Genomic DNA, 15,301 nt, shown 5'->3' with positions numbered 1-15,301 from the left:
TATAACGAAAGAGAAAACATACTTCTACACATTTTTATTGATGAAATTTAAAATATAACAGTGTTAATAATTGACTACAATTTTTAGATACAGGTCAACTAAGGAGAATGGAATTCTTTTGTGGGGGAAGAATATTTCCCTTAATTGAGGTTCAGAGCTAGTGCCCTCTGTCATCGAATCAATTTAAAATGTTCGCCAGTCTTATTTCTACAGGCCACACAAAAATAGGTGTCCAGCCAGACTTGGCCCATGAGCTGTAGTTAGCAGAACCCCGCCTTTCTTGAAAATATGTTGCCAAGGTCCTGAAACAACTTCCCAACAGATCTCCTGCCTTGACTCTTGTTCCCAGAAAGTCTGTCCTCCACTTGGCACCAGGAAGACCTTGGTAAAGATTATATTCGGTCTTTATTCCTCTGCTCAGAACTTTCGGTTGCCTTCCCATTCCAATGGCCTGGAATGCTCCAGTCTGATTCAGACATAGAGTCTCCTCGGAAAGCTCACACACCCGGGAGAAAGACAGCCTCCCCCAGCACGACTCCCCTGCCTTCAGGAGGCTAGAGCAGGACTCAGGGGAGGCCAGGCAGGGAGCAGCTGAGGGGTGCACGCCAGGGGTCTCAGAACCCCTGTGCCTGGGCCCTCTGCAGGCAGTACTTGCTCTACTGGATATTCAAGTGCAGGTAGAGCAAGGTGGACTACCTGAGTGCAGAAATGGCCGAGGAAACTAGTCTGCTGAGCCAAATATACCCAAGACATGGCATCGTTAGAGCTCAGTAATGAGTCCAGTGACAGCGTGGTTTATTGTCATCTGCACGGTGCCAGATCAGGAGATCAGCGTTCTGTTTTCAGCTTTGCCTCTAACCAGCTGTGTGACCTCAGCCAAGTCACCAGCTCTGGGGGCTTCTGTTTCTTCACGAGAAAAACGAGAGGGGTCATCCCCCAAACCGCTGGTAATCGGAATTAGTGTGCAATTTAAAAATAAAACAGATTCCTGGGCTCTACTCTAGAATTTACTGATTCGGAAGATGGGAGACTGTGAGTGTGTGTGTGTGTGTGTGTACACACATGCATATACATAGAAACATAATATGTACAAATATCATCCATGTGTATAGACACATGCATATGGACAGTATGCTATACATTTCCATATATTACATATGTACATTTTATATAGATGTGTATATGTGGGACGCCTGGGTGGCTCAGTGGTTGAACATCTCTGCCTTTGGCTCATGGTGTGATCCCAGAGCTCCTGGATCGAGTCCTGCATCAGGCTCCCCTCAAGAAGACTGCTTCTCCCTCTGCCTATGTCTCTGCCTCTCTCATGAATAAATAAGTAAATAAAAATCTTTAAAAAAAAAAAGGAGAGAAGGTGGAAAGGGAGTAGTAGAAGGAAGGATAAGGAGCACCAACATGTTCTAAAAAAAATGTATGTATGTGCATGCATACATGTATATACAAACAGATATAGATGCATATACATATAAACCACATACTATATATTTCTATATATTGCACAGATTCATAAATATTTGTATATATTATATATCTACATGTATAAGTATGTACACATACACACATTGGATATACATACACACATTTTTACATACATTTTTACATATGTGTATGCGTGTGTGTGTTCTCTTGGCGATTGCAATGATTAAATACCTGTTGTTTTTTAAAAATAAATGCGTGTATTGATCAATTATTATCATTGTCCAGTTTCCAGCCACCTCCCCACCTTCTAAAAGGTTGGCTCATGGTTGGCACCAAGAATGAGCAGCTTAAAAATTTAGACACACCATCCCCAGATTTTAAATGTCTATGTGATAAAGAAAAGGGGTGCCTATAAATTCTATATTTCATACAATTTAATGATAAACATATTTATGAACAAATGCTAAAAGTCGGAACCTCATGAAAGAATCTCATGTCTTTTGAGTTTAAGAGAGCACTACTGAACAACTAGATTTTTTTTTTTTAAAGATTTTATTTATTTATTCATGATAGACAGAGAGAGAGGCAGAGACACAGGCAGAGGGAGAAGCAGGCTCCATGCACCAGGAGCCCGACGTGGGACTCGATCCTGGGACTCCAGGATAGCGCCTGGGCCAAAGGCAGGTGCCAAACCGCTGAGCCACCCAGGGATCCCTGAACAACTAGATTTAGACTTTAAGAAAGATTCTCAACAATTACAAAGCACTCTACAGTTTGCCGTATTATGTCATTTCCTCTATGACCACAACAAACTGAAGATTATTATTCCGGTTCTATAGAGGCCGACCTTTCCCAACATCATATAGCTAATAAATTGCCAATCGGGATTTGACCCTAAGCTTCCAAACTTTAGACTCAGTGTTTTTTTTTTTCCATCAGGCAAAGAATTATTTTGAACATTTTTTTCAAGAAGAATGAGTTGGACAAGTATTAATTACTGCAAATTCCAAATTAGTAGAATCCAAATTAATGACATTATGGTTATGTCATTGACTGGCCCATGAGAGATTATAGTTCTTTAAAAGTTTCCTGTCCCTACAAATTTTTACCAAGAAGACTTTCCAACTCTCCACTTGCTCAGGGTTACAGAGTTCCTGTTTTTTAATACAAGGAAAGAAGAATTTTACAGTTAGATTTCTTTTCACATTTACATTCAAAAGAAGAACTGCCCCTGGACTGAACTGCTTTCCCTTTATCGCCTGAGGGCAATAACAACACAATTCCACATCCACATCCGTTTGTTTACTCAATAGACTTCTGAGGGTTTGAAACATCACTCTCTGACAGGGGACTTTCATCATCTTGTCTCCCATAACCCTATGAAGCAGAGAAGTGGGGAGACTGGGGGAGTCCTGTAACCAAGAAGGATACGGTGACAACCATGACAAGATGAGGTTGACCCACCTGGCAGTTGTCAATCCCCACCGTGAACTTCTCGGGGACTTCTACCTCTGTGAGTTTTGCCTGTCAACAGGCATTCGTCAACACCCAATCCCTGTGAAGGGTGTTGAGAACTGAAGACCGTCATGGTCTGATGCTCACGTGGATGAGACAATTGTTAGAAACGTTCCCAAGGCGTCTAGGTTTTATCACAAACAATATTACAGCCTTAATTAGCATTTGGTACACCACATGGGGCCTGAATTTGCATTCTTTTGTCACGTAGGCTTCCAGTCACCCCCATATCATTCGCTTCCCCCATGTCTGCTCCAATCCAGGCAACCAGTCCACAGAAGCCAAGCCTGCCTCAGTGTCCCCATAGGATCCTGGGGTCTGCTCCTTATAGCCTACTAAAGCATCAGTTCTCAACTTGGGGTGCATACCAGAACAACTCGAGGAGCTTCACAAAACACTGATACCTAGTGACATTATCAAAGATTCCAATTCACATGGTCTGGTCTGGCCACCAGGATTTCTAGAAGTTTCTGGGTAGTGCTTACAGGCAGCCAGGGTCAGAGACTTTGGTTCTAAATTTCTCTGAGCCAAAGATGTGTAAGTCTGGAGGTTCCAGCTCTACATAAAGGGAAAGAGTAAGGCTTTCATTGATGTGGGAAGGCGGAAAGTAAGGTACATGACTGAGTCTCTGTACTTCCAGTTCTCCTGACGATGTCTGACTTCCCATGGCCTTCCATCGTTTAGACCACCTCTCAAGCTTCCTGTGTAATGTGGTTTTGAGATGACGCACACAAACGCACACCCAGCTAATTGAAAAATAATTAAAACTTATCAACTGAATTTAACGAGCAGCTATTTTAAAAGCATAATGGTTAGCTTGTTGGTCTATAGACAATCATCAGTGTTTTATTTTTCTGAAACGCACGTGTACCTCAGATCCTGCCTGAAAGTGAAGTACTCACTGCGTATGTACTGAAGAGTTTTAAGCCTTTCAAGTAGACCTTCAAGGATTTACGTCTGTATTTGTTTCCTGCGGCTGCTGTAAGAAATTATCACAGACTAAGTGGCTTAAAACAACGCAAATTTATTCTGGTTGAAGCCTGAAATGGACCTAACTAAGCTAAAATTCAGGTATTGGCAGGGCTAGGAGAGGCTTTAGATTTAGATTCCTTTAGATTAGGCTTAGATTTAGATTCTTCCTTTCCAGAGGCTCTAGGAGATCATGCATCTTCTTGCCTTTTGCATCTTCTAGAGACCACACTGATCCCTTGGCTTGTGGCCTCTTCTCTCTCTCTTCAAATCTTGCACAGGCAGACTGAGTCTTCCTCACGATGACATCTCCCTGGTTCTGACTCTTCTGTTTTCTCACTGGAGGACCCCTGTGATTGCACCAGGATCACTGTGTAATCCAGGATAATCCCTTTATCTTCAGGTCAGCTGATTGGCAACTGTGGTTCCATTTATAACCTTAATTCCCCCTTGATGTGTAATACAACACAGTCACAGGAAGACTAGGGCCTGACATCTTTAAGGGCCCATTGTGCCCACCCAGTGCCCTAATGAACTGATGATGAATTAGTTTAAGGGCATAAATGGTGCTTTAAAACCTGTCTTACCCGGGGAGGGAAATGAGGAACTTATCACCAAATGGGGACCCATGTGTCATCCAAGTAAATAAAGAGTAGGGACGGCCCTCCTGACATCTGACCCACTCATTCCTCACCCGCTCAGCTTGGGTCAGTAAATAGATGCTTACTCTCTTATTCAGTGTAGCTCCTCGTCCCACAGAAGCACCCACCTGAGCCTTCTGCTTGGTCTACTTTTGTTTCGAGGGAAATATTTATTTACAGGCTTTACATTTGCTGTAAAACTTACCTGCAAGGAGGTGTACAGTCCCTTACGTGTGTGTTTACAAATCTTCAGTGTGTGTGCATGCACCCATATAACCTAAACCCTTGTCAAGATACAGTCAATCTTTGGGGCGCCCGGGTGGCTCAGTCAATCAAGCATCTGACTCTTGGTTTTGGCTCAGGTCATGATCTCAGGGTCGTGGTCTCTGGGTCCTGGAATCGAGTCCTGAGTGGGGCTCACACTCAGCACAGAGTCTGCTCATGATTCTTCTCCCTCCTCCCTCTTCCTCTGCCTCTCTCTGCTCCTCCCTGCTCTCTCTCGCTCTCTCTCTCTTTCTCTCTCTCTCTCTCTCAAATAAATAAATAAAATCTTTTAAAAAAAAGATATAGTCAATCCTTGCCTCTGGCACATTTCTCTTATTTATTTCAAATCAATGTATCTGTTGGATATCTAGTATGAAGCTTGAAATTTATTTTATACTTTACAATGTATGGAATAAAATTTAGTACATATACCACATGCAAAGTTCTAGGGCTCTTTGTTCATTGGTTGGGAGGTTGGTCAAATGGAGTCTTTGCTGTTCTGTTGCCGTTATTGAGATAAAACACACATACCATAAAATTTGCCATCTCAACCATTTCTACGCGTGCAGATCAGAGGTGTTAAATGCACCCCCAATGCTGTGCAAGCATCTCCCCAATCCTTTCATGTTGCAAAATTGAAATTCTATCCTCCTCAGTCCCTTTCGGTCTAGGATGGACATCCCGACTCTGCGTTTCCTCTCCATGATCTCCACCAAGTAGACTTCTCCACTCTTCTTCTCCGGGAAACAGTTTCTGATCCAATTAGTGAATTTTTTTTTCTTTTCCTTTTCTTTTATTTTTGTTTAACCTTCCCTTTTCTCTCCTTATTTTCCTGCCCTGGCTTTCTGTCTCCTCTTTCACTTTCCTCCTGTTTTCTCCTCTACCTCCCCACCCCTTATCTGTCTTCCTTTCTTCATTTCTGTCCCTTGGGTCTCCTCCACAGGCCTCCCTCTCCCTGTCCATCACTGTTCTTTGTCTCATCCTCACTCCCTTCATCAGCTCTTTCTTTGTTCTCTTTTGCCTGTCAAGTATCCTTAAAAGCTTCCAAACAATGGGCAGGGATCTACTCCCCCTGGGACAAACTAGATGAGGACAGAGTTGAGGTCCCTGGGTGCCAGGAGCAGGCAAGAGTGGGGTGCAGGCAGGATATCCCCAACAAGTGATCATGAGGAGAGCTCACCTGGCACAAGGCACCATGCTCAGCTCTGCAGTAAATGAAGGAGGCTGGGGACACAGTACTTTGTGCCCCAAGGTTTGGCATCGAGTTGGGAAGATAAGACATGCCCACACGGAAAGGCAGTGAGACTGGGAAGTACAGGAGGTACCTGACCACAGGACAGGCAGGGTTCCAAAGTTGCTGGTATGTTGGTGGCTTAGAACTTGTACACAGTGTAATGTGTTTTCCGTAAAATTGATATTCTGGGAAGAGGTAGGTTGTTTGGCTAGCTCATAAACACCAGCGTAACCAGAGAGTCTGTAAGCATGGCACTCTAAGCACCTTTTCAGCTGTACCTGCCCACCTAGCATTGAAACCTCAGCAGGAAAGTGGCTTCTGGTTCAAAAACACTCCCGTTACTTCACCACCACCACCAATAGGCAGCAGGCAACCCAAGGGCAGGGATTGGCGGGAAGAGGCGTTGGGTATTCGAGGAACCAGTAGCTTACTGAAGTGCTAAGTATCCTTCTCCTGACCAAGCATCTCCCTGATGGTTTGAACTGGGAAAACCAACCTGGACCTGGTGGATTGTTCATAAATTAAGCTATGAAAACAGAGCTCACCGTCTTGATCTAGATGCCTCATGCGTGGGCAGGGGGCCCTTGGTCAGAGATGCTTCAGAAAGGGGACAGGGACTCTGGAAAACTGTGTGGAGGTTCCTCAAAGAGTTAAAAATAGACCTGCCCTACGACCCAGCAATTGCACTGCTGGGGATTTACCCCAAAGATACAGATGCAATGAAACGCCGGGACACCTGCACCCCGATGTTTCTAGCAGCAATGTCCACAATAGCCAACTGTGGAAGGAGCCTCGGTGTCCATCGAAAGATGAATGGATAAAGAAGATGTGGTCTATGTATACAATGGAATATTCCTCAGCCATTAGAAACGACAAATACCCACCATTTGCTTCAACGTGGAGGGACCTGGAGGGTATTATGCTGAGTGAAATGAGCCAATCAGAGAAGGACAAACATTATATGGTCTCATTCATTTGGGGAATATAAAAAATAGTGAAAAGGAATAAAGGGGAAAGGAGAAAAAATGTGTGGTAAATATCAGAAAGGGAGACAGAACATGAAAGACTCCTAACTATGGGAAACGAACTAGGGCGGGGGGGTGGTGGAAGAGGAGGTGGGCGGGGGGTGGGAGTGACTGAGTGATGGGCACTGAGGTGGGCACTTGACGGGATGAGCACTGGGTGTTATTCTATATGTTGGCAAATTGAACACCAATAAAAAAATAAATTTATAAAAAAAAAAAAGGAAGGGGCAGGGACTGAACTGGACCCACAGGATATGCAGGATGAGGGAAAGAAAGGCACAGAGTGGGACAGGCAGACATGAACATCGGACCTCAGGAACCATGCTGGCAGTGGGGCACTTTGGGGACATAAAAGCAAGAGTTCCTACAGGGAGTCCTGAGTAAAAGGCTGAAGGGACGGTAGGGGCAAGTGGCAGGGGCAGGAAGCCTGGAGGCGACAAGTTGGCAAGAACCATGAGAACAAGTCTGAGGATTTCAAATGTCCCTTCTGAGCCAGTGATAGTACAAGCCATTATGGGGCCCGAGCAGCATAGATCTTAATGAAGTGGGATTAAATCAAATGGAATGGGATAAAATAGGATGGAATGAAAAGAGCCAGTAAATGTCAGACAGGGCTCCATACAGGAAAAGTAAACATTATTTCATGAGTCTTGTCTTGTGGTTGTTTGGGGATGGGGGACATATACATATATATGCATACAAGTATGTCCATATGCAAATACTTACACATACAGTGAGTCACACTTTAGAACACTTTTCTTGACTGTGGGCTTTTGAGTAATGACTGTTGACATGGTGGTTTTCAGGTGAATCTAGAAGGGATTTGAGGGATTGGGTTCAGAGGAGAGGACCTGGCAGGGAGTGGCTGTTAGTGTGGAAGCCTCAGATCTGGGTGGAACCAGAGGGACAGGAGAAGCCAAGGCACAGAGTCTGGAGAATGGGAGATAAGGGTCTCCCCATGGATTCAGTGACATGGATTCAGTGACAGCGCCCAGGCAGGGCAGGTCCCCAACTCCTAGTCTCAGGCGTCACCTCCACGCTGCTCTAGTTCCCAGGATGGGCACGTGTGTGTATGTGCGTGTTGCCAAAAACTGTATTTTTCCCAAGCTCCCACTGTTCTGTGTTCCATCTTGATTTTCTGTTTTGAATGTTTGAACCTCTAGTTCAAAAATGCTCAAATTTTAAATATCATACTTTAATAATTAATGTTGTGACTTCATATCACTGTGTACAGATAAGTATGACATCTGCAGTAGGTATACTACATATTGAAGATAACTGAGCCCCTAGAAGTCATTTTTAATCTGAGTTTCGAAGAACGGCAAAGAATAAACACAAACTCAAATTAAGACTGGATAAACGATGCCACATCTGTCACCTGTTCTAGCTCCTTTACTCATTCATGGGAGGCAGAAAGGAAGCACAGATTACTTTCTACAAACATGTGGTAACTTATTAGCAAACACCTAGAGATCTGGTTCTTATGTTTAATAGCTTAAAACTCACATCCATAAACATATTCCTTGCTGTCATCATGTCATTTTGCTAAATGCGGTCCCCAAAGTAAAGACACACATGTGCTCAAATATGCTCTTAAGCATCTTATGCTTATCATAAGATGCCCCTGGCAGGGGTAGCTGATCACATTTTATTAAGTTTACCAACAGCGTATTAAGTGTTCCAACAGCACATGCAAGAATCCGTGCCAGCTACGGACTGAGACATGTCACGGGGACAAGAAGATGGAGCGCTTCCCGCTTCCCACTTCCTGATGTCTAAGAGTATAAAACACAAAGATACCCTTTGTACTTTGAGGGAAGGTCAAATAGGCTGCTTACCTTCAGCAGGTAAGCTATTCCCGGGAAGCAAATCCGGTGAAGCTGAGTATACTGGGACGAGTCTTGGCCCCCAAAATTTATTTCCAAGTCCTAACGCCCCCATACCTGTGAGTGTGGCCTTCTCTGGGCACAGACAGCCTTCTGGAGTCGTGGAAGTGTTCTAGATCTTGACCAAGGTGGTGGTCACATGGGCATCTCTATACATACAAATTCACTGAGTTGTACACTAAAGATCTGTGTGTTTTATATGTTATACCTCAATTAAAAAGTATTTTAAAAACCTAAAAAAAAAGTTGAGATAGCAATGAGATGTCACTGTAAAACAGGAAAACATTCTGTAAATGAATAATATTCAGGGGGACGCCTGAGTGGCTCAGTGGTTGAGCGTCTGCCTCTGGCTCAGGTTGTGATCCCAGGGTCCTGGGATCGAGTCCCACATCAGGCTCCCTGCAGGGAGCCTGCTTCTCCCTCTGCCTGTGTCTCTGTCTCTCTCTGTGTGTCTCATGTGAATAAATAAATAAAATCTTTAAAAAAATAATAATACTCAGTGTTGGTGTCATACTTAGTGTGGCAGTGGGGGAGGACAGTTGGGGGTCGCTTGGGACAGCATTTCAGAAGGATTTTTGGTCCTGCTTATCCTAAAACCTTAAAAGTACCCACATTTAACCTAATATTTTCACTTGTAGAAATTTATCCCAAGGCCACACAGATGCACAGAAATACTTATTCAAGGATGTTCATCACTTCATTGCCTAGGACAGTGAAAAACAATTTGAAGCATTTAACCACCCACTTGGTGGAGGACTGAGTATATTTTGCCATATGTGCTGGACAGAAGACATTAAGGACGCATAAAAATGATGGAATATTTGATGGAATACGAAATAGCAAATGAAGATAAAGATCACAAAATAATGTGCTCATTATAATCATATTTTATTAAAAATAGGTGTATACTTAATGTATCCTATCTATCTATCATCTATCTCTATCTGATGGATAAGACCCAAATGTAATGATTGTTCTCTCTGAATTGTGGGATTATGGACAATGTTAATTTTGTTCTTGGTACTTCTCTGTATTTTTAAACTTTCTATTAACAGAAAACCTGGTAACCCTCGAAGAAAGAATGCTGTTCTGGTAGGAAATATGTAGTTAGCTAAAGACATCCCCAAAAGCAGTGTTCTTTCCTGCTGCATTTAGCATTCATGTGAAGCAAGAGGTGGCCCCCTGGTAGGGCGATGGTCGGGTGCTATGGTCGGGTGGGTCAGATGATGTATAAAAATATATGACATGAAAGGGCCAGGATGCCTGGGTGGCTCAGAGATTGAGTGTCTGCTTTTGGTGCAGGGCATAATCCTGGAGACCCGGGATCGAGTCCCACGTTGGGTTCCCTGCATGGAGCCTGCTTCTCCCTCTGCCTGTGTCTCTGCTTCTCTCTGTGTGTGTCTCTCATGAATAAACAAATGAAATCTTAAAAAAAAAAAAAAAAAAAGTCCGACTAGACAACTTGGAGAAGCCTGGTTCTCTAACCTCTCTCTCTCTCTCTCTCTCTCTCACACACACACACACACACACACACACACACACAGAGGCAAGCACACACTTGCACTTGCGCTCTGACCCCCTGGCTACCCCCCACTGACCTAATCAGATCTGGGCTCCTGGGGCTCTAAGGTTGGACCGCAAGGCCCAGACACCAGGAGTTGAGGACAGGCTACCTGAAGGGCAGCTTTCCTGTGCCACTGACAGCTCAGCCTGGAGGGGCCACCTTAGCCAGTAAAACTCCAGTCTCTTTCCAGTACATTCCAAGCTTCAATTGCATTTCGACTTGACCAATAAACCAGAATCTATTTCTGTGGTTTGTAACCAAAAGGACCTCACCGCCTACACAGCTGTTTTGATGGACGGAAGCCTCCTTCCTCCTTCCTCCCATCCCTTCACCTGCACATCCACGCTCTGGGCAAGCGCATACGGGAGGCAGGCCTGAGGCAGACCACGGTGCTCAGAGCTTTTTGGACTTCCAGGTGGCCTGAGTCGAGGCCGTGCACTCGAGGTCATAATGATCCAGCTAAGAGAGTTGCGCAGGCTCTCCAAACATTCGGTGAAAGGGCTTCCCCAGGAGTGTCAGGCCCTGGGCTCCCAGTAAGAGGAAGGAAGGAAACAGGTGCCCAGCCCAGCAAAGGAAATGTCACCCTGGATTTGGGAGCTTCTGGTTCTTCCTTCCAGCCTTTTACGGTGAATCCAGACTTTTTAGTTTCTTAACTGACTTCTCTTGCCCTTCGGCTCAGATGCAAAGGAAAATGACTTATCCGTCTACAAGAAATCACCTCAACTAAGAGCAGCAGAGTGTGTCCAAGACCCATCCAACCCCACACTTTCTAGGAATTCATTTTAAATTTTATTAACACAAAGGTTAATCTCTTAGGTTAGGTCATGGGGTGGGATCGTTGCTTTTAGGATTTTGCCTTCTACCCACTGCAGCAATCCCAACTAAGGGGAAGGAAAGAGGACAGGATGGGAGGGAGGGAGGGTCACAGCAGCTCTCAGAGAAGCTCTGCCCTCCTGGCCCCCTGGCAGCCCTGCATCTCCTCATCCTCCTCCTCCTGCTCTGGGCTCCTCCCACACACTCCTCCCAGGTTCTCAGCTTCTTCATGGGAGCCTTCTAGAGGCTCCTGCGAGATAATGTCCATGTGGAAACCCTTTGTCGACGATAGCATTAAAGTCACATCCCAAGGCTTCCATTATCACCTATGACTTTATCCCATTGGTACAGGAGACCTCCCCGTCTTCCCTCCTATTCCTCTGTTCCCATGGATGAAGACAGCCACAGCCACTGCTCACCCCGGAGCTGGCCTGGTATGTGCAGGCGCGGCTCACTTATGTGATCAATACCCTCTGGCCCGGGGCAGGGCCACAAAGCCACCCATGGGGCACCCATGTTAAGCTGTCTCAGCCAAGCAGAGTCCTTAATGGACCTGGACCCCCTGCAGATTCTCAGCCGCTGTAGGGGGCCTGTGACTAGATCAGGGTAAGAGGGACACACGCTGAGTGTGACCAGACTCCTTGCGGAGACCCTGTGGGCAGCCTGGTGTGGCTTCAGGTGGAGGAAGTATGTGCAAGTGGGTTCCCCTCGGACACACTTCCTTGACCCCCAGGGGTGGCCTAGGTGGTCCTCGTCACCACGGAAGGTCACCAGAGCGGACCTGATAGCTTGGAGAGATGCTCAGAAGAGCCCCAGGAAAGAGCCTTCCCAGTCTGGAAACAACAGAACTCACCACACACACACACACACACACACACACACACACACACACACACGTTTCATCTTCAAAGCCCAGAACCTCAATTAAGTAATTAATAGGTCTGGTCATGTTTTGCAGTTCTCTAAAAATGAGACTGGGGAGGCTCTGGCTTTCGCTCCAGGAGAAGTGCTTTCGTGTCAAGCCCAGAGAAACTCCTGAGAAGAAGGCAAGCAGTAATCCAATAATCATCCCCCCTCTCCCCAACTCTGGGGGCAAGTTCCCAAGCACTTTGCCACCCTGGGGCGGCCCCAGGAGCGCTCCAGTCATTGTGGTTTGCTGCCCCCTAGAGGAGTGCTGGTGCTAGCATGCACCCGGGTGCGCAAACAATGCAGCCGGTTTTGTCTGAAAAGGAGTGTCTGGCGGGCCCAAGACTTCTTAAAGAGAGGAAAATATTAACCCGGGGCATAATAAATCTTCCCTCCTCTTAGTCAAAACCTAGACGGACTGTGTTGATATTCCATGGGCTAATACCTTCCGAATGAAATGAGAGGTTTCTTGAATTAATGGATGAAAACTCCCCTTCGCACATCAGAGGACTCAAGGAAGGTAATTGCCCTCAATATTTATTTTCGATTTGGAAAGTCCAAAGCAAGAAAGCTTTGAAGAAGTCAAGATCTGATTATAATTCTAGGCTCGGTGCCAACGGGATAAATTGTCTGGCAACTTTTTGCAGAGTTATCGACGCTGTTTGCATCTGACGCCAGCGGCCCAGCATGGTACAAAGCCTCATAAAGCGCTCTGAAGAGGGTGTCATTCCTCCATCCCTGACAAGGTGCAGAGGGCCGGGGCTTCGGGAGTGCCCCCCACTGACCATAACCCAGTCGCCCTCGGAGGCTGTGGCATCTCAGTGCACCAGAACACCGGTAAACCGGACTCTCCCATGAGGACTCTCTCAGCTCTTACCTTAATGCCTGTCTGGCCTCCACGTTATGATTTAGTGCCCTGGGTTGGCATATCTAGTGACTTCTTGCCCTAGACAACATTTTTTAAGTGAATAAACAAATAGGGGGCACCTGGGTGGCCTAATGGTTGAGCATCTGCCTTCGGCTCAGGCCGTGATCCCGGGGTCCTGGGATCAAATCCCGCATCGGGCTCCCTGCGTGGAGCCTGCTTCTCCCTCTGCCTGTGTCTCTCCCTCTCTCTGTGTGTCTCTCATGAATAAATAAATAAAATCTTTAAAAATAAATACATGAACAAAAAGCCCCCCCGACACACACACACACACAAACACACATACACACATAAGCATATAGCATGTGGCCCAAGCTAAGCTGTCTCCACTCAAGCTTCCATCTGAGCAGGGCTGGTGTCACGGGACCTGGCCTGCAGGGGTTCCCCAGGGGGATGGAGAGATGGGTCGCAGTCAGCAGGCTCGAGGAGAGCAGGGGAGCAGCCAAGGATGGGCACAGCAGCCCAGCTAACTGAAGCCCAGCCAGGGAAGGAGATGTCATGGTTGGGGTCAGCGGGACACATGGCCAGGTAAGGCCGTGCCTGACGGGGCGCCCCACCTGCGCCTCCCCTGGAGCTTAGGTGGGTGAGGTGTGACAGGGGCGGAGAAGGGGCGATGGCCAGGGAAAGCCCAGAGATAATCACAAAGGAGCAGCCCAGGCCTGACATGGTGACAGCAATCCCAATTGCCTAGCAAGGAGCCATTGGACAGCCATTGGAGCTGGGTGTCACCCAGACTTTGATGGGCTCAGGAGCTTACAGGTCAGAAGGAGGCAGCTCCCAGGCCAGTGACCTCGTCCAAGAGCACCCCTTTCCAACTGACGCCTGGAGTGACCCAAATGCTCTCCCGGAAAGTCCAGTCTTAAGACGACGCAGCTGCCTGTTATGGAGAGGCTGCCCAAAACCGCAGGGGGGGAAAAATCCAATAACCAAATCCCGGTGACCCCACCCTGTCTGCAGTTACTCAGAACTCGCTGGCCGAGGCCCAGGGAGCAGACCTAGTCAGGCTGAAGTCTATCCAAATTTAATTTTCAATTGAAAATGGAAACAAGTCCAGCCAAGACAAACCCAGCGCCTGACTTAGCAGCGGCAATGGCCGCGGCAGACATTGTCATCTGGGGGCCAAAGGTCAGCTTCCACCGCCCCAGGGCCGTCGCGTCCAACTGCGTCCAGACACCGCTGAAGCATCCTTCCCCCAGAAGCTCATTTACCACGTAACCATCCGGTGACATAATCAGGGCCTCACGTTGTAGGTGGGGAAATGGAAGAGGTTGGCCGACTGGCCTCAGCCCTCTCGGTGGATGAGAGGAGGCCTGAACCACGGGTCTAGCTCCAGATCGGCCTCCTGGGATGGGGCTCCCTGCTCCAGGCCCTCACTCTCCCCAACTGCAGTCCTCACGGTGGTCAGGCGGGGATGCCCCCCCAGAAGGGGCTCCAAGTTCCCACATCCGCCTCAGATACCATTTGGTTGGAGCCAACATGCTCCTGGGAAGGAGGCTTCGTGTCCAAAGTCCAGTGTCCTGAAGACATGAGGTGACATCCTGAGGATCCTGAGGGCTGCTCTTGTCTCCCTGCCTCAGGTGTACTTCTAAAGGAGAGACTTGGACCCCCACTGCCTATGCCAGCCCCCCGATATGGGCCTCACACTTTGGGGCTCCTGGAGGCAGGTTGGCACACAACATGGGCCCGTGGACACCCCTCAGCTATAGAACCTGCACGAAGAGCTTTACTTCTCTGGGCATTATTTCCTCCTCTGGAAGATGACCATCATGAGGCTGGTTGCCTGTGTTGAGAGTAATTTCCAAAGACCAATTTAGAAAAATATAATAACAATAAATAATATTTATGTCCCATGGGAGTTCCCAGCCTTTGATGTCTAGAGAATATCTACCTACGTCTTATCTATCTATCTATCTATCTATCTATCTATCTATCTATCTATCCAACATTACCCGTCAGGTATGTACCTACCTAGATGCACACATCTCAGACATTCAGGCTGCTGTGTGGAATTTTGATTACACACTCCCAATACACCTGGGTTAGAGTCCAATTTCTGAAAATCATCAGCTAGGTGACCTTTGATACGTTACATAATATCTCTGTGCCTCCTTTTTGGTTGTTG

This window comes from Canis lupus, chromosome 31 (assembly GCF_003254725.2).
Source record: "Canis lupus dingo isolate Sandy chromosome 31, ASM325472v2, whole genome shotgun sequence".
NCBI lineage: Eukaryota > Metazoa > Chordata > Mammalia > Carnivora > Canidae > Canis > Canis lupus.
The sequence above is the reverse complement of the archived record's forward strand: the minus strand, read 5'-3'. Positions refer to the sequence as shown.